The sequence below is a fragment of the Cupressus sempervirens genome, chromosome 4 (genome assembly GCF_028749045.1).
Source record: "Cupressus sempervirens isolate cs-2001-9-10 chromosome 4, ASM2874904v1, whole genome shotgun sequence".
Lineage (NCBI taxonomy): Eukaryota > Viridiplantae > Streptophyta > Pinopsida > Cupressales > Cupressaceae > Cupressus > Cupressus sempervirens.
This window is the reverse complement of record NC_143121.1, coordinates 69,798,078-69,824,042: the sequence shown is the minus strand read 5'-3', so window position 1 is coordinate 69,824,042 and position 25,965 is coordinate 69,798,078. Positions and strand designations below refer to the sequence as shown.

Sequence of the window (25,965 nt, the reverse complement as noted above, 5' to 3'; positions counted from 1 at the left end):
ACAATGTAAGTACTATCACAAATATGGCCATTTGCTCAATCATCGCAATTCTTCGGCTTCTGAACAGTGGAAGAAAGGAGGGTCTCAGCCTAAAGCCAATGTTGTTGAGCACACAAAGCAGAAAGAGTCTACCTTTTGCGCCTTAATGGCTAGAAGACCTGCAGACAATGTGAAATCTCCAACTTGGCATATAGATTTTGGTATTCCTCGGCAATTTACTCAAAGGCATGAATGGTTTACAGATTTTTCTCCCTTTACTGATTTAGGTATATTTGGAGGTGAAGAGTATACTATTGTCAGCAAGGGCAATGTTAAGATAGAGTCTGGTTTGAGGAATCTCATTTTCCTCAATGTATACTATTTTTCCTAGCATGGAACTAAGCCTACTCTCTGAGAGTTGGATCATGCTGCATTTTCCTCAACTTGATGTGGTATTTAGTACACAAGTGTTCAATTGTTGATCTTGGGATACGCACTACTGTAGTTATTGACATTGAGAATCATGGTCTCTACAAACTTGTGGATATGGGTGAATCTCTTGAGCATGCCTTTGTAACATTAATTATCTTCTATCAGTACTCTCTAGCATCAGCGATATGGTCACTTGAACATTCACTATCTTGCTCAGCTTGTTCGGGATGATAGCTCAAAATTAGTGAGTTTGTAGAACTTTTCATGCTAGAAAGAAACACAGGATGTCATTCAAGGATGGTCACTCGTGGTAAGCCTCCAAGGTACTACAATTGGTCCATGCTGATGTATGTGGTCCAATGAATACTCTGTATGTTATTGGGAGCAAGTATTTCTTACTTTTTGTTGATGATTTCAGTAGAAAAATGTGGGTGTACTTTCTTTTAAAAAAATCAGATGTGTTTACTGTATTCTAAAATTTGAGGCCTTACTAGAAAAAATGTTTGGTTGTTCTATCTCTTAGGTCTAATAATGGGTGAGGGGGAGGGGGGGAGTTTTGTTCTATTGCTTTCTCCACTTTTTGTGATACACATGGCATAAAACATCAGTTAACCACACCATACAACCCTCAACACAATTGGCATCATTGAGTGTCGCAACAGCACCACTACAAAAAAGGTCGGGTCTATGATGGAACATAGAAATGTTCCTAAGAAATATTGGGCAGAAGCAGTGTTTATTGTGATCTATCTCCTTAATAGGTCTCCCACACTTAAGGGGAAGAGTCCTAAAGAAGCCCGAACTGGTCGCAAACCTAGGATAAGCCACTTTAAAGTTTTTGGCTCTTTGGCATATGTATGAATTTCCAAATGCTCAGTGGTCCAGGTTGAATTCCAAGAGTCAAAAGCTCATGTTTACAGGATACAGTAACAACAATAAGGCTTATCAGCTGATTGATATGGAGACAAATCATCTTATCTTCAGTCAAGATATTGCCTTTGATGAAGACCAAGTGCCATTTCTCTCTTTCTTGTATAAAATTCTAAGGATTAGTCTATGAAGGCCTCTGATCTAGGTGTCCATCTTCCATTAGGTCCAATATAATGGGAGGGATGATGCCAAATCTGAATTTGATGATGCACTACCTGACTTTCCTCTGGATGATGTCAATCTTCCACCTATTGCAGATCCTCTTCCACCTCCAACTTTAATTTTTATTCCTCCATATGATGTTGGCACATCTACTCTCATGCCTAAATGGTGGGCAAAGACCATTAGTGATCTTCGTCCTAATGAACTCATTAAGGGTAGATCTTCTAGAAATAAAGGCAAATAGCAAGATATAGTTAACTTTGCTCTCGTGGCCAACCTTTATAGTATTTATGAGCCTCAGACATTCAAAAAGGCAAAAGGAACTAAATAGTGGGAACAAGCTACAGATGCAGAATATCAGAATCTTATGTAGAACAACACCTAGTTTCTTTCCGATTTTTCTCATTGGAAGAAGCCCATTAGCTACAAATGCGTGTACAAAGTCAAGTATCATGCAGAGGGTACCTTAGATAAATACAAGGACAAATTAGTTGCTTGAGGGTTCACACAGCAAGAAGGCATTGATTATGAGGAGACTTTTGCTCCTTCGGCCAAGATGAGCACAATTCGTCTTCTTCTTGCCATTGCAACTCAATTTGGATAGAATGTCCATCAAATGGATGTTAAGAGTGCCTTCCTCTTTCGCAAATTGCAGAAATAAGTCTACATGATGCAACCTCTTGGTTTCAAGGTTGTTAGCAAAGACCATCAAGTATGTCAATTGAAGAAAGCACCATATGGACTCAAACAGGTCCCTCGAGCATGATACATCAAGATTGATCAGTATTTGGTTGCTTATGGTTTTCAATATTGCTTTTTTTAAAGTAATATGTATATCAAATGCTTTATTGATGATATTCTATTTTTTGGTATCTATGCCAATGACTTGATCATTACTAGTAGTTTAGCACATTCGATTGCAGAAATCAAACAAGACCTATGCAAGGATTTTGATATTACATATTCGGGGCTTCTCCATTATTGTTTAGGTGTTGATGTTTGGCAGACTAATGATAGGATCTTTATTCTCAATCTAAGTATGTCAAGAACTTGCTTGACAGGTTTCATATGCAACATTGTAAGCCTACTTCCACACAGGAAGGACTAAAAAGGCTAAAGTTGTAAGCCAAGTTTTATTCTCCTCCTATTGATGAAAACATACAGCCAACTAGCGGGCAATCTCATCTATCTCACTGCCACTAGACCAAATCTCGGTTTTACAATGAGCTACATTTCATGCTTCATAACAACCTCCAAGGTTAATCATTGAATAGCAACAAAGCGTGTGTTGTTGTTATGTGAAGGGCACCTCTGATTATGGACTTCTTTACACTAAGAGTCATGATTCCAGAGTCAATGGGTTCACATATTCAAATTAGGGAAATTTCGTTGATGATAAGAAATCAACTTCAAGACGTATTCAGTTTAGGATCTAGTGCAGTCACCTGGACTAGTAAGAAGCAGCATGCAGTCTCACTCTCCTCCAAAGAAGCAGAGCATCGAGGAGCTATTAAGGCAGCTTGTGAGGCAATTTAGCTTCACCAGCCACTTGCGGATATGCATTTATCTCAAGTAGGTTTGACTCCCTTGCTCTTTGGCGATTAGGGAGCTCTCAAACTTGCCAAGAACTTGATCTTCCATGAAAGAACCAAACATGTGGACATTCATTGTCATTTATTAGGCAATTGTTTGAAGACAAGGCAATTCACTTGCAATATGTTCCAACAACGGATCCGACTGCAAACATTCTCACCAAGCTTCTTGATCTAGATAAGTTTGTTAAATTCAGGGGACAACTTGGTGTTGTGGGCAGATTGGCCATTAAGGGAGGCTATTAGAATATTATTATTACTTTCATGGTCAATTATGTAATTTATTGTAGATAAGATTGTTTCATAAGCCTCTTATTAGAAACTTTCTATTTTTCTCTCCTTGTAATTTCTTTATAATAATCTCTTGATCATTTTGTTAATACATCAAATATTTTTGCCAATTACTTAGCGTTGATAGATTCAATATCTTTATACAATAGTTGGATGATAGTACAAGCAATGAAAGGGCACTCAATGTGCTCTGTGTGATGTTGAGCATCCTCATAAATAATAATACAAATTAGTTCATAGGACGTGTCACTACTATTCAACCGTGCACTATTTTCTCAATAGTTTCTTGGCTTAGGAACATGTCCAAAGAGATACAGCATCATATCACACTCAAGGCAGTAAATTTTTATCCCTTCTTTCCAAGATAAATGATTCTTTGTAGTTAGCTCCACAATAGAATAAAGATGAAAATTATTACAAAGAACCATGAGTAACCCCTATAAATGGAACTTTATCCCAATTCATGAATATACAAAGTTCATTAAAAGAAACCTCTCAAGACAATGAAAATCTCACTATTTCTAAGCTTTAATCTTCAATACCTGCAAAAGAAATTTTATTCTCCTTTCTAGCAACTATGTGCTCCAATACTGAGATGTACCCTCCCTGAAATAGGATTAAATAATAAACAATAATAATTAAATTTAAAATATAAAAGAAAAATATTACAAATAATTAAATATTAGTGAAGTTAAACAATAGATCAAAAGGCATGAATGGAAAAGTCATGTCTCCCTCAACTAAGAGTTATAAAAGGGAAAGATGATAACTTCAATTGGGGAAAAAGGTAAGGAGGAAGAAAGAGTGAAGCATAAGAATTAAGGAGGTATTAGGGGAAAGGAAAGGAGAAATTAAGGAAGTGACTTTCAAAAGGTGAAGGGTTGTGACTATTCGTAAGGGTTTGTGACTCTTCGATAAGGTTGAGACTCTTCAAAAGGTTGTAATTATGAAGGTTGTTACTCTTTGAAAGGATTATGATTTTAAAAGGTCATATGTTTATAATGAAGAGGTGTAATCTCTCCCTCACGTTGGAAGATATAAAGGAGATGGATCGAATGAAATGGCGGGAAAATAGAGGTAATATAGTGCAGAAGTATAAGGAGGTGTCTAAAAATAAGACCTGAGAAGGAAGAAGTAAATAAGAAGATGATATATGCAAATCTTTATGGAATATGTGCTGATTTGAAAAGCAGTAAAGACAGGTTTGACTACTGAGAAATAGGTGAAGATTAAATAAGGAGTGAAAAGGGTGATAGTCATTGTCAAACAAATGTATCTTTTCTATAGTAACACAGGGATGCATCCCTGCCCTTTTTCCCCAACACACCCAAGAGGGGGACGCACCCAAGACAGGGGGACGGTGTTCCAACGTTCCCAGCACCACCACCATTCGGCCATCATTCTGACAGGGACAAGGGGACATCCCCACGTCCCTTGTGGAGACAAGGAGACGGGAACAAGTCCCCTAACCCCTCTACAAGACGATTGAGTGTGCCCTGACCAACCAAAAGAAACTAAAGTAAACATGTTTTAATATTTTATTGGGCGTATTGAATATCTTATCATGTTGCTCAATGTAATCATCTCAATGATGAGATACTCATAATTTTGACATCTATGACTTTTGTTATTTAATATTTATATATTAGAACTCTTTCATTTGCTCATTTACGTATTTAAAATTTTGATATTTATTGTTCAAAGTTCTACTTTCATGCTCAATGTTCAATACAATGTTCAAGAGTCAAGTATTTAAATTTTATTATTTTAGTAAATCAGTATTTTACATCTTTTTCTTATATTGTTAGACATCTTTTCATAATTAGCATTTTATGCATCATATGTACAATATATACTATATAACCCCCCCCTCATCCCGTCCCTTGTCGTCGTCCCCCAAACGTCCCCAAATTGAGGCCCCTTTGTCCGCCTGTCCCCCAGGCTGGGGTAACTATGATCTTTTCATAACTAGGGTGTGACCCTTTTATAAGGACATTAACAAATAAAAGTGTATGGCTCCCTCCACTCAAAGGAGATATTAAGGAGGAAAAGGTTCACTAGATGAAGAAATCAAAAAGGGGAGAACTAGTAAAATAAAATATTATTTTCAAAAGAAACAATAAAAAGTAGTATTAATACCTCGCAAGATAGGTAAGCCCTACAGTGGAATGGACCATGCTACATAAAATTGCAAGGGATAAGTCCTATAATGGAATGGGTCATGTTGCATCATACAAAGGCAAGAATCCTACGATGGACTGGGCATGAGTTACATCATACAAAGGCAAAGGAATAAAGCCTACAATGGAATGGGCCATGTTATTGTTACAAGATTAAAGAATTGGCAGATTAACGGATTTCCGGATGATTGATTGATAAACAGAAGAATAAATGTGTTCCTTATAAAGAATTACAAGGACGTTGTTTATAAAAGAAACAACGTAGACTGAAGACGGAATTAGAAACAAAACTAGAGACAGGATAGGAAACATTCCTATCTGGACTGAAGAAAAAAGAGACGGGATAGGAAACATTCCTATCTAGACTTAAAGACGGACTATAGACAAGTAGTTGACTATAGAAGAAAGTATAAGATATTATCTTAATACCCTCCCTTAATGGTCAACGTACGGATGTTGGAACATTCTGTGATAACTGAGACCCTTCTTGGATCTACAGAATGCTGAAACCAAGAAGCTTTGCCAGAAGAGTGCTATGACTCAAAATAAGTTGCAATTACAAAACTTCGTTTTTGTGGAAAAAACGGTAAAACCAAGAACCTCACGCAACCTTGCGTATTACAGACAACTTGAAATGATTTTTGAGGAGAAAATCAACAAACCCAAAATCTCACACAACCTTGCGTATTACAGACAACTTGAAATGATTTTTGAGGAGAAAATCAACAAACCCAGAATCTCACAAAACCTTGCGTATTATAGACAACTTGAAATGATTTTTGAGGAGAAAATCAACAAACCCAGAATCTCACACAACCTTGCGTATTACAGACAACTTGAAATGATTTTTGAGGAGAAAATCAACAAACCCAGAATCTCACACAACCTTGCGTATTACAGACAACTTGAAATGATTTTTGAGGAGAAAATCAACAAACCCAGAATCTTACACAACCTTGCGTACTACAGACAACTTGAAATGATTTTTGAGGAGAAAATCAACAAACCCATAAAAACAGAAACAGATTCAGAAGGTGAAAAATGCAGCTTCGCCTTGATCAGGACCCGGAGAAATCGGACGCTGCGTAACACCCAGAACAAGTTGATCGGTGTTTCGATATTCGAAGATTGCGATGATGCGCTGCTTCCAGGTTCCATAATTGCGACCATTGAATTTGGAATTATGTTCGAGCAGAATATTTGTCAGAGATGCCATGGCACGTTTTTCAATGGAAAACTGTGAAAATCTGTGAAGGCACGTTCTTTGAGGCAAAAATACGAAAGACCCAGAAGAATCAGAGAATGACCCTGAAGAGAGCTCGAAAAACTCAGAAGGAATCTGCTGTCGTTTTTTGGATCCGCTGGCTCAAAAATTGAGGCACAAAAATCGAGGCACCCAGAAAAAACGGATGACAACCCAGTTGAGCTCTCGAAAAACCCACCAAGGATCTCCAAACAAAATATTTTTTCGACCCCAAAAATTAGGGTTTCGAAAAAAACGGCCCTAGCTGAAAAAAGCTTGAAAAAACTTCAAATTTCTTGATAAAAAATGGCAGATTTTTCTTCAAGGATCGATGTGCATGGACGAATGGGGCTAGAGTGTGCTGAACAAACACAGGCAGACCCGAGTTCGAGAATTTCTCTAAGCCGAAAACCCTAAGCGGGTTTTAGAGAAATTCAACAGAAAAGATTTTGAAAAAATTTAAACAAATAATTTCATGAAGAAATTATAAAAATTTTCGAAAAAATTTAAGTAATAGCTCTGATACCATGTTACAAGATTCAAGAATTGGCAGATTAACAGATTTCCGAATGATTGATTGATAAACAGAGGAACAAATGTGTTCCTTATAAAGAATTACAAGAACGTTGTTTCTAAAAGAAACAACGTAGACTGAAGACGAAATTAGAAACAAAACTAGAGACAGGATAAGAAACATTCCTATCTAGACTGAAGAAAAAAGAGACGGGATAGGAAACATTCCTATCTAGACTGAAAGACGGACTATAGACAAGTAGTTGACTATTATAGAAAGTATAAGATATTATATTAATACCCTCCCTTAATGGTCAATGTACGGATGTTGGAACATTCTGTGATAACTGAGACCCTTCCTAGATCTACAGAATGCTGAAACCAAGAAGCTTTGCCAGAAGAGTGCTATGACTCAAAATAAGTTGCAATTACAAAACTTTGTTTTTGTGGAAAAAACGGTAAAACCAAGAACCTCACGCAACCTTGCGTATTACAGACAACTTGAAATGATTTTTTAGGAGAAAATCAACAAACCCAAAATCTCACACAACCTTGCATATTACAGACAACTTGAAATGATTTTTGAGGAGAAAATCAACAAACCCAGAATCTCACAAAACCTTGCGTATTACAGACAACTTGAAATGATTTTTGAGGAGAAAATCAACAAACCCAAAATCTCACACAACCTTGCGTATTACAGACAACTTGAAATGATTTTTGAGGAGAAAATCAACAAACCCAAAATCTTACACAACCTTGCGTATTACAGACAACTTGAAATGATTTTTGAGGAGAAAATCAACAAACCCATAAAAACAGAAACAGATTCAGAAGGCGAAAAATGCAGCTTCGCCTTGATCAGGACCCGGAGAAGTCGGACGCTGCGTAACACCCAGAACAAGTTGATCGATGTTTCGATATTCGAAGATTGCGATGATGCGCTGCTTCCAGGTTCCATAATTGCGACCATTGAATTTGGAATTCTGTTCGAGCAGAATATTTGTCAGAGATGCCATGGCACGTTTTTCAATGGAAAACTGTGAAAATCTGTGAAGGCACGTTCTTTGAGGCAAAAATACGAAAGACCCAGAAGAATCAGAGAATGACCCTGAAGAGAGCTCGAAAAACCCAAAAGGAATCTGCTCTCGTTTTCTAGATCCGCTGGCTCGAAAATTGAGGCACAAAAATCGAGGCACCCAGAAAACGGACAACCCAGTTGAGCTCTCGAAAAACCCACCAAGAATCTGCAAACAAAATATTTTTTCGACCCCAAAAATTAGGGTTTCGAAAAAAAACGGCCCTAGCTGAAAAAAGCTTGAAAAAACTTCAGATTTCTTGATTAAAAATGGCAAATTTTTCTTCAAAGATCGATGTGCATGGACGAATGGGGCTAGAGTGTGCTGAACAAACACAGGCAGACCCGAGTTCGGGAATTTCTCTAAGCCGAAAACCCTAAGCGGGTTTTAGAGAAATTCAACAAAAATAATTTTGAAAAAATTTAAACAAATAATTTCACGAAGAAATTATAAATTTTTTCGAAAAAATTTAAGTAATAGCTCTGATACCATGTTACAAGATTCAAGAATTGGCAGATTAACGGATTTCCGGATGATTGATTGATAAACAGAGGAAAAAATGAGTTCCTTATAAAGAATTACAAGGGCATTGTTTCTAAAAGAAACGACGTAGACTGAAGACGGAATTAGAAACAAAACTAGAGACAGGATAGGAAACATTCCTATCTGGACTGAAGAAAAAAGAGACGGGATAGGAAACATTCCTATCTAGACTAAAAGACGGACTATAGACAAGTAGTTGACTATTATAGAAAGTATAAGATATTATCTTAATAGTTATGTCATACAAAGGCATGAATCTTGCGGTGGAAAGGGCATAAGCTACATAATACAAAGGCAAGGGAATAAAACCTACAATGGAATAGGCCATGCTACATCATACAAAGGCATGAGTCCTGCAATAGAATGTGCATGAACAATATCATACAAAAGGCAATGGAATAAGTGTTACATCCCAATTTTTGGCTCCATTTGAAATGTTCATATAACCGTTGGGGTATCATGTGAAGTCTGTTGACAGGTAAAATTAGTTACAATCATGTGAAATGTTAAGATGGTTAATCGTTATAATCTCTTATGAAGTTGGCATGCTAGTTAACCGTTATAATGATATTTTAATGTTATTTTGGAAAGTTGGTTATTTATCATGAATTCATGAGAATTGAAAAGGTGGTTAGCCGTTATGATTGTTTATGATTAATAACTTGTTATGGTAATATTATTTAATTGTGGAGAATCTCCTTGTCGGGAGCATGTCAAAGGGGTGGAAGCATTGTCAAAAAAGAATTGAACACAGGGGCACCACCATCACTAGGCAAATAGGTATAAATCTTGAATCACCATGGCTAAGGGTAAACGACTAGGCAAGCAAGAGTATATGTTGGACAATACCATCAGCTACTTGGTCAAACATATAAAATATATAGCTATCAAAATTCATGTTCAGAACCATTACCTTTGTTGTTCTATGATGGTGTCTCCATTTTTCTTCATTATCATATATATATATATATATATATATATATATATATATATATATATATATATATATATATATATATATATATATATATATATAATATGCCACCATGATATAAAATCTCTTGTTTGTCGTTAGTAACATATGTATAAATATATACATGTATATATATATAGAGGATATTAGGTTAGAATAAATTATAATCCTCCAAATTACGCACATAGACAAGTATACGTATTTTAATAGATACGACCTTGGAGATAATAATAACATGATGACATCATTTTGTAAATAATATATACATATATAAAGATATCTTGTTTTTAATAAACTTCTCAAAGGAGCTCTTTAAACATTTCAAATTTACAACTCTCTATGTGAGGCATCGAATACACTTGGCGCTCCTTGTATTTTTGAATCAGTAAACCAAGAAACCGATGGTCATGTTTTACACTACCACCTTGGGCCACGGCTTCAAGCTTTATATGTCTTATTCGCCAAGTTGGAACCAATCTTTTCTTTTCCTTTCCTTACCAATTGCATTTCCTTCCATACGGCTTTGTTCCTTATAGTCGGCACCTTTTTCCATTCGGCTCCCATCACAGAGTCTTACACCAAGCATTGCAATTATACAGAGATCACAGTTCAGACCTTAAAAGCCTACCAGTCGAGCCTACCCAATTTTCGAATTGCAATAATCAGGTTATCTACAAACTTTTGTTCTTGTCATTTAGATACCAACTTTTGTTCTTGTCATTTAGATACCAAAACCACGATGCAAGTATTGGTTTCCTAAAACATATCATTGGTTTTCCTCAAGCGTATTTGCGATGCAAAATGATTATAATGGCAGAGCATGTCTACTAAGTTTTCTTATTTTCTTTAACCAATGTCTATGGCGAATTGATATAAATCGATCAAGAGAAGTATGTCTTATATTTTGAACAATAATTCTTTCCTTTAATCTAATGATACAAATCTCTGTCCTAAGTCTCAAGACAGCTAAATGCTAGTAATTGATTTTCATCTCTGTATTGGCTGAGTGATAGCCATGAACTTCAAATGGAAGACTTCCATAAATGATCAAATGCCTAGGGCTCACCTCGGTTGGATGGCCATGAAAGGGGTGAAGAGGTGAAGAAGGTTTCTGCAAGGGAAAGAATAGAATCAGAAATGTCATGATAACTTCTATGCATAAACTTTATGAACTATCAAGTAAGCTCATGTTTGTCCAATATGTACCTTGTTGCCAAGTGGAGTGGTGGAATTAAGAACTAGAATGCTCAGTGGTTGGACAAGGTCTTCCATGTCTATTCCAGGTAGGGAGGGCCCTTCTCGAATGAAATTATGTGGGGCTATTTTAAGAGTCCGCAATTGGGAGGTTAAGCCCCTGACAATGTTTCCCCTCTCCACAAGATGTCAAGGCATGCACCAAACAAAGATAAATTATGAAATCAAACATTTGTTGGTAAAAGGTATTTTACTTTTATGATGTTTATATAAGTAGAAGATATGATCTATTGATTTATATCATTGATTGAGTTATTTCCTTTAAATGAAAACAATTTTTCTTGTCAATGAAATTGGTAACCAGTTAGATCAGTTGATCTTCCAATTGAACATCAAATATATCTATATGCAAGAGATAGGTTTATCTAATGGATTGTTATTTCTGTCTTTCATTTATGTGAATAACAAATATAAGCGTATCTTCAAATTGTATGTTATTGCCATAGTTAGCAATGGAAGGAGAAGGGATGATACAGTGGTATTTGATACCCTAAATGATACAATGGTATTTGATGCCCTAATTGATACAATGGTATTTGATGCCCTTAATGATATAGTGGTATTTGATAGTATTTGTCATTTCAATAAAGTGGTATAGTTATTTGTTCCTAAGTGGTATTTATGGACTAACTTGGGTTTTGCAAAAGCATCCCTAGATGGATTTGCTTTTGAATTCTACGGTATGTAGATTTTATATTCTGTGTTAAATTCATTGATGGTATCCTCAATCATTAGTTATGAGAATTTTGCTTAACTGATCGTAACCATTAAACTCATTCACATGAACATATGTAAAAACCCTCACCAGCTCACAACATCTAACAGAGTGAATATGTCTTTAATTGCTTTAAAATTGCAGCTTCTCCTCTCTTAAAATACCAATCCTCAAGAAATTGGATATATATAAGCAAAGATCTTATACTATGACAAAGCCAGGTACCAAAATATGGTGGGTTTGGTATTGTAAACTTGCAAACCATTGCATTGTATCATGAAAATTCATATGTATTGCATGAAAGTAGACTACACAATTATGAACTTCTGAATTGACAATAGGTCATTCCAATCAACTACTATAATTCTGAAAATCCTCACAGAATTATCAGATAACAATTTTATTGGCAATCAGAAAATAGAGAATTACAACTAATTGTTTTTGGCACCTACTTGTCAAATTTCCAAACCAATGTTTGTAGGTTGATTGTTGTCTTATCTAGACTAGATGCAACTAATGGCAAAAATGCTTGCCCAGGTATTTGCACACAGGCCTGATCAGATATAGTTCCAACTATAATAATTTTCCCAACGCCCAAGATTGCATTCAGACTTGCAACATTAACTCACCCAGCCTGAGGGCAACATCTATACAGCCACGAAAATGTACTTCCTTACGAAGGAGAGGACTTAGAATTTTTTTTGAAAAGTTAGAAAAAACAATGTAAAGGGAGTGCATTTTCGTGGCTGTATAGCCACGGGCCAGCCTGAGCATTCACAGGAGGCAGATATGAGTCTGAAATCACTGCCCAAATTGCTTAAGCGCTGCGCCAAATACAAGCACTAGCAGATTAGAAAGAACCACCCAAGGATCAATAACTCAGCCTTGCAAATCGACTTTCAGATTGTGGAAAATTGGGCATCCACAATTCAGTCAATGGACGCCCTGTCTGCAAAATTCCAGTAGCCTCCAGACTCAAGTATATTAGCAGTGTAAAACCACATCAAATGCAAATAATATTTGGTGTCCAAACTAAATCCCTTGAGCACTCAGATCATCATTGTAAACACATTCAAAGGCAGCTCCAGAACATACCAAATTTCCAACACCTTCGAAATCTCAGTATAACGGTCTTCCAAGAAACAATAATTCAACAATGGAAGACACTGAATTATTTCTCAGAATCTACAATTCCAATCTTGCAGTCACAAACAATCACAGTAAGGAGATTTACCTAATGAAATCACTATACCTCGGCAGTGACTTCAAGCAATCTTTAGGAACAAAATTCACAAGAAACCAATTTCCACTATACTTCAGTAATGGAGCAAAAACCTCAAATCAAACCCTTATACCTCAGCAAGGGATTTGAAAATCAGAACCTTAGAAAAGCCACAAAGGCAACAAAAGAAAATATATATTCAAGCGTACTTTTCCCAATGAAATGAGCTTGTATTTATAACCTCCAAATTCTCCTTTGTTGCCAAAATGCAACTTCACTCAAGAAGCTTCACCAAACAACATTAATTAGAAGCTTCTTTTAGATTCTCTCACTTGACTTGGCTTAACTTATTAATAAATGACACTTTCCAATAATAACTCAACTCTCAACTTAAGGGAAATTATAAAGTTAAACTATAACTTTAAAAAGCCATTTAATAATTAATAATAATTTGGCCACTAAAAATATACTCAAGTGAAATTATAAAAGTTAAGTTATAACTTTATAATAAGCCATTTAATAATTAATAATAATTTCGCCACTAAAAATATAATAATCTCGCAAAATACTCATCATTTAGATATGTCATTTGAAAGAGGAGTCATACCTATTATTTCGCCAATGTGACCAAATGCACTTTCCAAAAATAGAAAGGGTCCATCTCAATCAACACCAACATACCACAAATAGTAAGTACACAAAACTAAGCCCAAACGAAGTCCAATCTGAGCCAAACGAAGACCAACCTATAGTTTACTGAAATGTGAAGAAGATAAGACCCTCCCAAGCCAAGCCACTGCCACAAAAGACCCTCTATCCACAATAATTAGCCTACAAGGATCACAATAATAGGCTAATCCCTGAAACTCCAATGCTGGAAAAAATAGGGACATTACAACATATTTGTTATAACTATCTTCCTATGAATATGAAGTATTAACTCTATTCTTTGATATGACTTGTTGTTAGTTAAGACCTGGGAAAAGTGGATGTTACAATAAGGCTTGCCATGGAATGGGCATGAATTATACCATACAAAAGCACTATTTTTGAAAATATTTCATAAGGAAAAAATATAGTGAGATCCCATTACCAAGAGGCAAACTATATCACACTAAAAATATAGTTAGATTGCATATACTTGTTCCTTTTTGGTGATTGTAGGAGGGTTTACCTTGTAAAAGGCATTTTAAGTGGTAAAGGTATATCTCTACCCATCTTACAATTCTTATTTTAATGGAATTTGTGATTCCAGGGCAAAAATTAGGGCAATCTCAAAAAGGGGAAATTAAAAATACCGGAATTAAAACTGACAATGTTACATCCCAATTTTTGACCTAGCTTGAAATATAGCCGTTGAGGTTCGCATGAAGTCAGTTAGCAATTTAATTTGATATAATCTGGCAAAATGGTAAGATAGTTAGTCGTTATGATTTCAAGTGAAGAAAACATGTTAGTTGATCGTTAATCACGAATTCATAGAATTAAGATGAAAGGTTAATTGCTATGATTATTTATGATTTATAATTTAATTTCGGAGAAATTCCTTGCAAAGAACCTATGGAAAGGGTGGAAGCATTGTTAGAAAAGAATTAGGCAGGGCATCACCATCACTGGGTAGATAGGTAGAGGACCTAGCGATTTAAAACAAGATACGTCTATGGAATTGCATGAGTTATTTAGATAAATAATTTAATTAAAATAATTGAGATAAAATATAAAACGTATCTTAAAAGTTTTAATTTATCTTTCATTATATTGTTTTTAATAATCATTTATTACGTACATTTAAATATAAAATCATTTAGCACCAGTATAATTTAATAATCAATAAAGTAATGTTGCTTGTACTTTTTAGTTTTTAATAATTAAAATAACTTCTAAAACTTCCTATCTTTTCTTTTCAAATTCGATTTGAGAGGCATTCAAATGGCCATCTCTATAACTGAAGGTAGCCGAAGAGCAAGGCCGAGCCAAATTTAGTAGAATATCTTGGATCGTTTTTTTGAGGGCAACCTTTATATATACTTTGCATTCTTCCTTTTACCTAATGGCCGGCTGAAGTTAGTAAGTCGAGAGACAACCTATTCCGCACTGCTTTAGTTGGCTTTTCTTTTAACCTGTATCATGTTTGAACAAGGTAGGGAATTCTAAGAATAAACCCGACTTTCATTAACTTGCTACCCCGAATGCTTTTCACCTTCATAGCATATTCCATCCACGGGTTCAGTGCGAGGGAGTGTGGAGTCTATCCTTTCCATCCGCAGAAGCAAGGAGCAGTCTGTGCATTCACGTGGATATGCTAAGCTCCGCTGAAGCCATGAATCAACCAAGACAACCTTGCATATTTTCAGATTGTTTTTTCTATCATAAGTATGGTGCTGTTAACATTAGCCTCCACAGTTTATTGTATATGTTCTCGATACCCTATGTTCTTTTGTATTCCTTTGAAATCTTCTATGTTGGATTTTGTATCTAGAATGTTCATCATAATCTATAGAATTTACAGGTGTATTTTTATTATTGTTTGCAAAGAATAAGATTATTTAACTGCAGATGGTGCCAATGAAATAATCAAATATATAATAGTGTTCCTGTTCATGTTATACGATAGTGTTCATTGGTACCTTTCCAAGAATAGAGTGAACTGCGTCTTTCAAACACCAATTGATAAATATGTCTTTCTCTAATTAATTTACCAGTTTCAATGAGTAAAGTAGTGATCTATAACATTTCCAAAACACATAGTCTATTTAAAGATAGCAGTGACAATGATTTTACATATGGCACATAATGCCTAGCAGTAGTCCTTGAGCAAGGTTATAAGATATTCTGCATTGAAAGATTTCTTATCAAGAATTTTGCCTCTGTCTATAATTAGTTGAAGCATTGAGATCTTGTTTTTCAAAGAAGATTTGAATAGGAATTCTAGTACAAGACATTAATTTTAGATATTTCAATCTGTGGTTTTCAGTTGTATTCACCGTAAGAGGTATGAACTGGTGATGTTGTAAAGTCTTTTCATAGTGCGTTGATGTTACAAGACCTCGTCTCCATTAGACCAAACTCTATTTTTGACACCTTCAATTTCTCATTATGGAACCCAAAGCCCTGTTGTTTAATCCATGGTTCAGCTTTTTCTCAACATTTATCAAGATGATATTTAGTTCAACATTTACAGATTGACTACTTTTAAAATTTAACCTTGATTCTGGCAAGGGGGAGTTAAAGAACCATGGTATGGAGCCATAAATTATTATGCCACCGGAAATTAGAAACAAAATTTGGAATCCTTAAGAACACCATAGATTGTGAAATGTTGAATACATGTAATCTTTAGTATAATTGGCAGAACCGGTTGTTCTGAGAAAATTCCTAACACTTGGGACTTACTCGGTTGTGTAGCCAAGAAAATGGGTGATGAGGTGGAAGAAAGGAATCCGTAATAACATGAGTCAGTATTAGTTATGACACTTCAATGTTATCTTGTTAATACGAATTAATTAATAGCTCATGCATATTCCTGTTATGGTGATCTCCTGTTGCCAAGTCGTATGGCATGTTATATATCTTGATGCCCAGTGAATGGTAAGATGTTCCCTGTCAATTCCGAGTAGGGAGGGCCTTTCTCGTTAGAGATCGTGTGGGGATATATTGTGGTCCGAGGTTGGGTGGTTAAGCCCCTAACAATGTTTCACCTCTCTCAAGATGTTGGACATGCGTCAAACAAAGATAAGCTATGCATTCATTTATTTATCAGAAAACAGGTAATATCACTTTTATTTATGAGGTAAGATTAAATTGAGTTATTTCATTGTTACCGTTATCTTACACCTAAATGTAAGGGATAGATTCATAAATTACTTTTCATTTATATGAATATTGAATATAAGTATATTTCTAATCTTGAGTTATTGTCACAGATAAGTAATCGGAAGGAAAAGAAATCCGAAGCCCTAATTGATTTGAGAGATGACTGGAACCTTGAATGATATAGTGTTATCGAAACCCTAATTGAATCCGTGGTATTGGAAGCCCTATTGAAATCTACGGTATCGAAAGCCCTAATTGAATCTATGGTATCGGAAGCCCTAGATGAATCCGTGGTAGCGGAAGCCCTAAGTGAGATAGCAGTATCAGAAGCCCTAAATGAACCAAAGGTAAATGATGCCCTAATTGATATAGTGGTATGTGATGTCCTAATTTAAAATACAGTGGTATTTATTTAAAATTATCATTTGATTTTAAGATAGTGGTTTGTAGAAGATAGTCATCATATGAAATTGTTATAGTGTATTGGTGGACTAACCCGGGTGGTTGCAGAAGCATCCCTAGTTTGATTTGAACTCAGTTTTCTGAGGTATGTGGTTTTTAATTTCTGTAGTAATTTAATTTGATGGTACTTCAGGTATTTAGTTAAGAAATTTTGTTTAACTGATTTTAACGGTAAATCTTATTCACATGAACATGAATGATATAACTGTCTTCCTATGAAACGAAATAGTAACTGTATTCCTTGAGTATGTTGAATGATAAAATTAGACACTGGAAATCCGGATGTTACATACAATAAAACACAAAATTGCCACTTCCTAGTATAAAACTAATAGAGCATAAAAGTTTCCACTAACAAGGCCACCTTATAGTTAAATTGACTTTACTAATTACATATGAAATGAATCGTAGCATAATTGGTTAACTTTTATCATTCAGTTTGATATCCAGCACCCTTCCTTAATCTGTAAAGGCAATTAGAGCCTTTAGCCTGCTCTGTCAGGCTCATTTAGCTCGTTTGGCAAAGCTGCAACTATCTAGCTTCAGAAGCCAACCAGCCTTTAGGCTTTTGACATTGGATTCATCAGAATATATGCAAAAAATATTTTTGTACGATACACCATGTTTGCCTAAAAATTGAAAATATTAAATACTGTAGAGTAAAAATGTGATAGGTAATTATAATATTCAATGTTTATAAAAAGTTGTAAATTTTCAAATATGGACCACCTTGTTGGTTTAGCAACTTTACTAATTTTTTATGACAGTTTCATATTTTAATCGGTTTACTCATCTCATTAGGTGTGATCTTCAAGAGCCTTGATTAATCTGCCATGCCAATTACAGTTTCTTGTCTACTCTTTGATGGTCATTTAACTTGGTACAAGATACAACAATCACTCTTCCTACTTTAGAACACCTTGTTCATATTAGAACAAGGGCCCTTTGATAGAAGACCCTTTACATTAAAAAATGAGAAAGAAAAATGCAACCAAATGGCTTGATTTACGTATGAATAGCATTGTCACCAGGGCATGCCTGGTATTTTTTCCAACCATCCCAGTCCAGAAACCACCTCGGGGAGAGGGATGCCTAGGGCACTTTAACTTTGATTTCTAAAGTATATTTGACTTTGACTAAGTAACACAAATTTGGCATATGAATTCTGTTAATTCTTATATTTTAAAGTTCTATTATGTATTAGTGCATGCTTTATCCATGTTTTCATATTGAATATTTTGAGTTTCTCTACATAGTTTAATTTCCTTATTGTTATAGAGCCGCCCTCTTGGCTGTCCGCTGGCTGTTTCCAAAATTGGCAAAAAAACTGCCATCCCCAAAACTTGTTCCCCTGTCCCATGCCATACCCATCCTGAAAACTTGGGGTAACACTGATAAATACCTATCATATGCCATTAAAACCACGGGACCCAATTTGATATGCAAATAACCATCTTACAATTTCTAAGGGCATTTCAAAGGTGTCGTTTCTAAGTTGGTCAACAAAATAGGAGAGAAAACAGTGTTCTTTGTAACCAATGGAGTGCTACAATTATATGTACTATTCTAACATTCAAATTTGTGCAAACATGAAAATCCAATAATTTGGAACACTAATATCTTATTATCTAGGCCAAGAAAATGCTTTAATAGCTAAAATGAAAAACCAAGACTCCTAGAGGGAAAATAAGTCACTGTTAGAAAGAATGCAACTTTTGATTAATTCATCCCTCCCGCATCTCAACTCAAAAAATGGAGGTCATTTTGATCCATTGGGATTTTGATAGGTCTCCTAGCTCATTATAAATCACATTTTAAGAGTGACAAGCATCATGCTTGACTGGAAAACCTAAAAATAATCTCTAATCTTTCTATAAGAAAAATGCTACAAAATTGAATCGTGTAAAGAATAATGAATTTGAAGGATGTCAACACTGAAGATCAATCTGCCCATAGAAAACATAAATAAGCTACATTTTTGAAAGGGATCCATATCAATTGCAAAACACTACTTATACTAATAGCAAGGAAGGTGTGATACATCATTACCACATTATATTATTTGAAAGTCAATCTCAACGATCCCCGAGTGAATTCGGTATAAAGGGCATTGGAAGTTGCAATCACAATTCAAATGTATCTTATTAAACATCTGAGTCCTTGAAGATCAATCTTCTTACCATACACATAACCTTAACTTATTTCTCCAATTCAGGACACAGAAAAGTAAACAAAATCTTGCAGATAATTTATATCTAACATTAACTCTTCCAAAAATGGATAGGGAATGCAATATTAGGCACAGTTACGTTGTCAAAAGGAATGTGCTTAAGCCAAAATTATAGTGATGTAATATTAAATCCCAGTTTCAACTCCCCAAGAAACACATTACATTTTCATAGTGTAAAATATGACATCGAACTCTGGTTTCAAATCCCCAAGAAGAGTTGAAATTCAAGTGATTTCATAGCACAATTCCTAGTTTCAACTCCTCAAAAACATATAGAGTGTTGACATTAAACAAAATACGACATTCAACTCTGGGTTCAAATCCCAAAAAGATGTGATCAGAGTTGAAACTGGAGAGAAATACAAGATCCAACTCTAATTGAACCCTTTTCCATAAAGAGAAGAGAAACCATAAGTTCTAATCATAATTTGACAGATAACAATATGTGCCTTATACAAAATTGCAGAGAAATTCAGCAAAGAGAAAAAATCTAGATATAATCACATAGATACTCATAAATTTGTGCATCAAATCTTCAATTGAGGCCAGAGATTTCTATTTTAAATCTAGAATCCACTTTAAAAAATGTTTAACTGGTAAATAAACTCTTAAAGCAATTTACCAGATTGCCTTGAGGATGTTACAATCAATTTTTTAAGCAAAAATATGCACTCGCCCTCTAAAGTCTCTGAACAACTCAAAATCATTTCTATCATACAAAGTTAGCACACTTTAACAGAGGAATAAACCAAAGATGTAACAAACAATATATTCCACTAATTGGTCATTCGAGGATAATGTGCAGGCAAAAATAAAATTAAAGTCTTATTCTGTTTAGCAATTCAAAGAGAAACTATATTTTGCAAAACTTTTCAGTAGACACTTCCCCAAGCGTCTTAACGCTTAAGAAAACTAAAGGCTTTTTAGGCATAACGGACAAATATACTGAATAAAGCATAAAACTCATTCTCTGATAATGAATCCACTGGTGGTTCTCAAGGTATCGGCTTTGAATCACCTACGAAATTGTTTCCACAAGTATCTACACAACACCGCATCCAAAACCTCAAATCTTTAAAATATCTCTTCCATAACTGTGTAAAAAGTAAATAATTCTTATTTCAAACATAAGCTTCATTTTCTTGCAATGGTTCATCTGATAAGTTACAGAAAAAACTCAGGGTATGGAAAGCCACCATTGGCCTAAGTTAATCACGGAGGAAAGGTTTGATGGGAGAAAAGGCATGCGGTTGAGGCAAAACAACAAGTGGATGGAAAAATGGGATATTAGCATTCAAGGGTGCCTGGTTGGAAATAAAGAATTAAGAAAGTTTGTTTATGAAAATGTTTTGAAGTACCATATGGACTAGACACAATGGGCAGAAAAAATCCTATTATATCAAGGAGTTTAACCCCACAACAAGTCATGAGGAAAGAGCGTATATAAGAGCAAATATTAAATGGAGAGCAAAGAGGCTCATAGCCCAGATTAGAAGTGGCTCCCATCAACTGAGATGTGAAACGGGTAGATGGAAGGTTCCAAAAGAGGAATGGGAAAACAGAACTTGCCTATTCTGTGACATGGGGGCTGTTGAGACAGAGCACCACTTTATCTTGGAGTGTTCAGCATACAAAGATATCAGATCCGGATATGCAGAGATCTTGGAGGAAGGCAGTTTGAAATACATATTTGAGGAAAAGCAGTTAGGCAATACAGTAAATCTGATTATTAAAATCCACAGGCGAAGAGACACATTCACCAAAATGTTAGAGAGGTCACAACCAGCTTAAGTAATCTTTCTCCTTTCCAAGGGTGTGTGCTAACTTGTGGGTTTCATAGGCTGCTTTGGCATTCATTCATTCATTACAATGTAACCAGCAGGTGTCCCTCTAAATATTATACCCAAAGCACCTATATGTAGTTGTTTCTTAAAAATCACAACCAAAATGCAGCACCGCAATAAAACCTCGACATTGTTAACAATTCCTACCTTCTTTTATCGTTTGTGCGGGAAGAGATTTTCTCAGGTAAACCTTATTTCTGTTCAAATTAATGTAAAATGAAGCTACTTAAAAAAATCTAAAATCATAACAAATCTCGAGATCTTACTATCCTTGTTTATTTCGCCAGTTATTTTCCTTCCAATCCTATCGCCAAACTAATGAAATCTTAAACAAATAAATTTCTTTTAAATAGCACAAATGAATTTCGCAAGGGTTAAGAACTAGTGAGCAGGAGTAGCACATGTACCCAATAGCTGCTGCATTTAACACATTGGGCCTATAATGGTAAACTCCCCGGTTTGAAACTTGCGCTGAGATGGTGAAAGGAAAACAAAGAGAGACACTCAGATAAAGAGCTGATTGCAACGTGGTATATTATAATGCACTCCGTCTTCTTACCAGATTAAAAGGGAGGTATCCAGTTAAGGGATCGCCATCAAATTGTAGCACACTTTAAGTTGACAGGTAACACCAACATCTAATGTTATATTTATATAAAAAATGAACTGAAATACAGAATGATTCCCTGCTTGGTAATTTATGAGCGTTTTTATGTTTGGTAAGCGAAAAAATTTACTTGCTTCTTCAGCACGACTCAAATTGTCATTGCTTCACCCCTTAATTTTTTCTTAAGGCCTTTTCCAGCCTCTGCATTTATTGAAGCCAATGCTACAGGCGCTGCAATTTTAGATTACTTCGAGAGTGAATTACAGAGTAACCGCCAGAACATGATACAGTTACTGAAAAAATATACAGATTTGATGGTAATTTTGCAGGTTAAAACCCTACGGAAACAGCCGGAAAGAATCCAATATTAAGCAATTCAAAAGACGGAAAAATAATCCAGGGGCCTAGAAAACGTACCAAAATCGTGCACCAGCAAAAATTGGCCAAGCTTTCAACAACCTTTGGAGGTATGTGATTATGCGTCGTTGTTTTTCCGCTTCAGTGTTAGTTTATGTTGTCAAAGAGTATGAGGTTAGTTAAGTTGTTGAAGGGCTGTTGGCGAAAGAACCACGGTCACATAGGGTGTTGAAGGATGTCTTGTATTTTATGGTAAGTTAGAAAGGATAGAGTAGAGTAATGCTAATTAGGTTAAGATTTATGAGATATAGTGTTAGGGATAGGACTTCTACACCTCGTATAATAAGAATGAATTATTTAACAAGAGACACAATGCGTCATAGTTCTCCTAACACATAATAGTTGTAAAGGTGTAGATGAGTGAGAATCTAAATTAACATTATGAATGCATTAATTTTTGCCTAGAAATGCACTTGTAGGGTAGATATATTGATAGAGATAAATAGTAGTGTACAACAATAACAACATAAACATATATGGAGAGGGAAAAAAGATAGATAATATAGAGGAGGAAGAGGAAGAAAGATAAAATAGTAAGATAGAGTGATACCAACATAAGTTTTGTGTGTGACAAAGAGAGAATTACATATAATTATTTTTCTTAATAAAACAAGTAGTCAAAATAAAATCATGGTTATAGTAAAAAATTAAAATATATTATATTTTAATTAATGAAATCAAGAATTTAATTTTTATATTAAAACTCACATTTCTATAAGAAAAAATGAAATGTATTGAAATATAAAAATATTTTATAAGTAAAACTAATTGTTTAATTTTACAGAATTAAGAGAAGGTTTACTATTTAATGTTTTGTATTTCCAAATTTTTCATAAAATTAAGTAATTTTAATTATGAAATAATATCTATATAATTTAATATGTATATTTGTAAATAATAAATAGATGTAATACATATAAATTTGATGTTGATGAATAAATATGATGTAATAAATAAGAAATAAAGTATAACTATTTAATTTTAATACATAGTTTATAAAAACTTAATAATAATTTTTATATATTTTAAAATTGAATTATTTCTATTTTGTGATTATTTCTTTAATATGTTTTTTCATATAAAATATAATTATTAATTTAATATTAAAATATATATTTAAGTTTTCAATATATTTAAACTAAATGATAAATTGTTTAAATAAAAAATATTAATAATAATAAATAATATAATTTAAAAATTGTAACACTTATCAATTATACACATTACAAACACTATTATAAAATATAATAAAAATATAATATTTTTTAATTTATTTTTATAAAAGTAAAATAATAGTAATAATTTAACTACTTTTATTAAAAAAGCAAAGTTTTAAAAAAATTAGAAATTCAAATACAAAAATATAACATATTGAAATTATATTAAGAAGACATATTTATTAGTTATATATATGTAGAAGTATAATTTGAACTTATGTATTATATGAAGTTTTAGGAAAAAGTTATATCAAATATTGAAAAATAAACATCAATGTAAAACTAATAATAAATATATTTAAAATAATAGATTGTGATAATTAATATTGATTAGACATGTTGTGTGAGGTGGAAGATAAAATGATTGAAAAAATAAAATCTTATCAACTTGTCACAAATGTATAAAAGATAAAGTTATAATTAATACATTCATTAATGCAAGAAAATATTTGTATTTTTTGTTGAAGAAATTTAATTTTCTCCCCCAGCAAAAATAGTATGGACCAATAGAATGGATGAAAAATGTGATTTATAAAATAATGAAAAATTAGAAAAAGATATAAACATTTGAAATCTCATATAATCTTTTAAATTTTTGAATTTGATTGGTTAGTGTTAATGTCATATTTGGATTGACATGAATGCATAAGTATTCCTACCTTGGCAGGAACTAAAAATAATATGTAGGACAAAATTTATTTGTGGTCTATTTTTAGGGATATGTTTTGCCACATTTATTACTTATTTGTGGTATATGGACTACATGAAATAGATTTTTAAAGAATTCTATTTATAAAAATTTTTAAATAGCATTTATTATATATGTATAGATAGAGATATTTAATATCATATAGATTTAGTATAAAAAATAAATCTGGGATTAATGATATTTTGTACTTATAGTTTTGCGATTTGTGATTTGATCTTATTATTTGGTTACTTTTTGTAAGTTTAATTTTATAAAAGCAAACGTGTGTTCAATAGTTGAGAATAAATTTTTGATGGATAAGGTATTTCTCTATTAATTGTTAATATAAAAGCACATATTCACAAAATTGAGTTTGGGAATACAAGATCACCCAGCAAGTGTCACACAACATGCGACTAGAAGGCAACAACAACTATTCATCAAAAAGAATATATAACCACCCCAGGTGCCCAAAGTAATATCAATTGAGAAGGTGGGTCATTTTGATCATCCTTTCCCCATCCAATTTTGGGGTTTACGGGTGGGATAAGCATAGACCAACCATCATCATCTATATCTTTCTCCTCCTCAATCATGTGAGGTGAAATGGCCAAGGCCAAGTGAGGGAACCACTTAGAAGAAGTGGCAGCATGCCACTAAGAGTCACCACCAAGAGTAGGCCAAGCTATGGAAGCAATAGGAAGAAGAGTTAGAGCAGCAAGGGACCAACCAGAGTTGTGACACGACGAGGAAGCTGAACAAAAACAACATCCATCATCACCTCTGCTAGAGGAATAGCGGGGTGCTTGAGACCTCAGGGTTTATGAGCGATAGGCAAAGGAACTACAACCTCATTGACATTCATGGGGCAAAGTGTAGTTGATAGAAGTATAGTTCGGTGACACTCTAGTAATCCTACACAAGGCATTACCCTAGTGTTGCGGAAGCTCTTGGAGGTGAGTGAAATGTCCCTTTTCTAATTTTTTATGATATTTCCAACCTCTAATCAGATTTTCAAGATCAAACAACTAATATCACAAAGATCCACCAAATTTCTCAAGAAACCCCAAATCGGGTATGCCAAAAATTGTGCCAAAAGCTTCACAGCTTCACCTATTATTAATAAATCTGGAAGTGGACATTTTTACAGAAATTTCAGTAGCATAACAGCCTACAAAATGACATTTCTAGATCTATATAGCCTTTACACAACAGCTCACAAATGTAGGACAAAAACTATGCTCATCGGGCTCCCGAAATTAACACAAAAATGCCCGGAAACACCACAAAAACACTAATAAACTATCTCAAAAGTTTAATCACGTCCCAATACATGTATTCAGCTCTATTTTAACAGCTTAAAGTCTGAAATACAGCAGCAACCAAAACTAATATGAAATGCTCAACTGAAAACACCAAACTCATGCAAAAAAACACACCCAAAAACCCACAAATCTACACTGTTCAGCACAAAGGCAAACTCTGTATGAGCATGCACATGGAATGGCTTCAAACTCCCGTCCTTAGCCTTCCTAAAAACCTGCAAACTCCCGTTCTTGGGTCTCCCTGGAAACCTGCA

The 25,965-nt window shown here is 34.3% G+C and overlaps 1 protein-coding gene across 5 annotated transcripts in view; it reads right to left on the bottom strand.

Moving 5' to 3' along the window:
• The window catches only part of LOC149559979 (soluble inorganic pyrophosphatase-like), an 87,896-nt gene extending 65,348 nt beyond the window's left edge, over positions 1 to 22,548 (bottom strand). The window contains exons 1-2 of one of the 5 annotated variants that reach the window (XM_089824385.1): positions 22,482 to 22,548; positions 22,195 to 22,357 (exon numbers count right to left, since the gene is read on the bottom strand). The gene's annotated coding sequence lies outside the window, so the exon portion shown is untranslated. Of the gene's footprint in view, positions 1 to 3,928; positions 3,988 to 21,864; positions 21,924 to 22,194; positions 22,358 to 22,481 lie in introns of those variants that run through there. The other 4 variants (XM_089824384.1, XM_089824383.1, XM_089824386.1 and 1 more) reach the window with 4 other exon arrangements.
• Between the last annotated feature and the right edge of the window lie 3,417 nt (positions 22,549 to 25,965).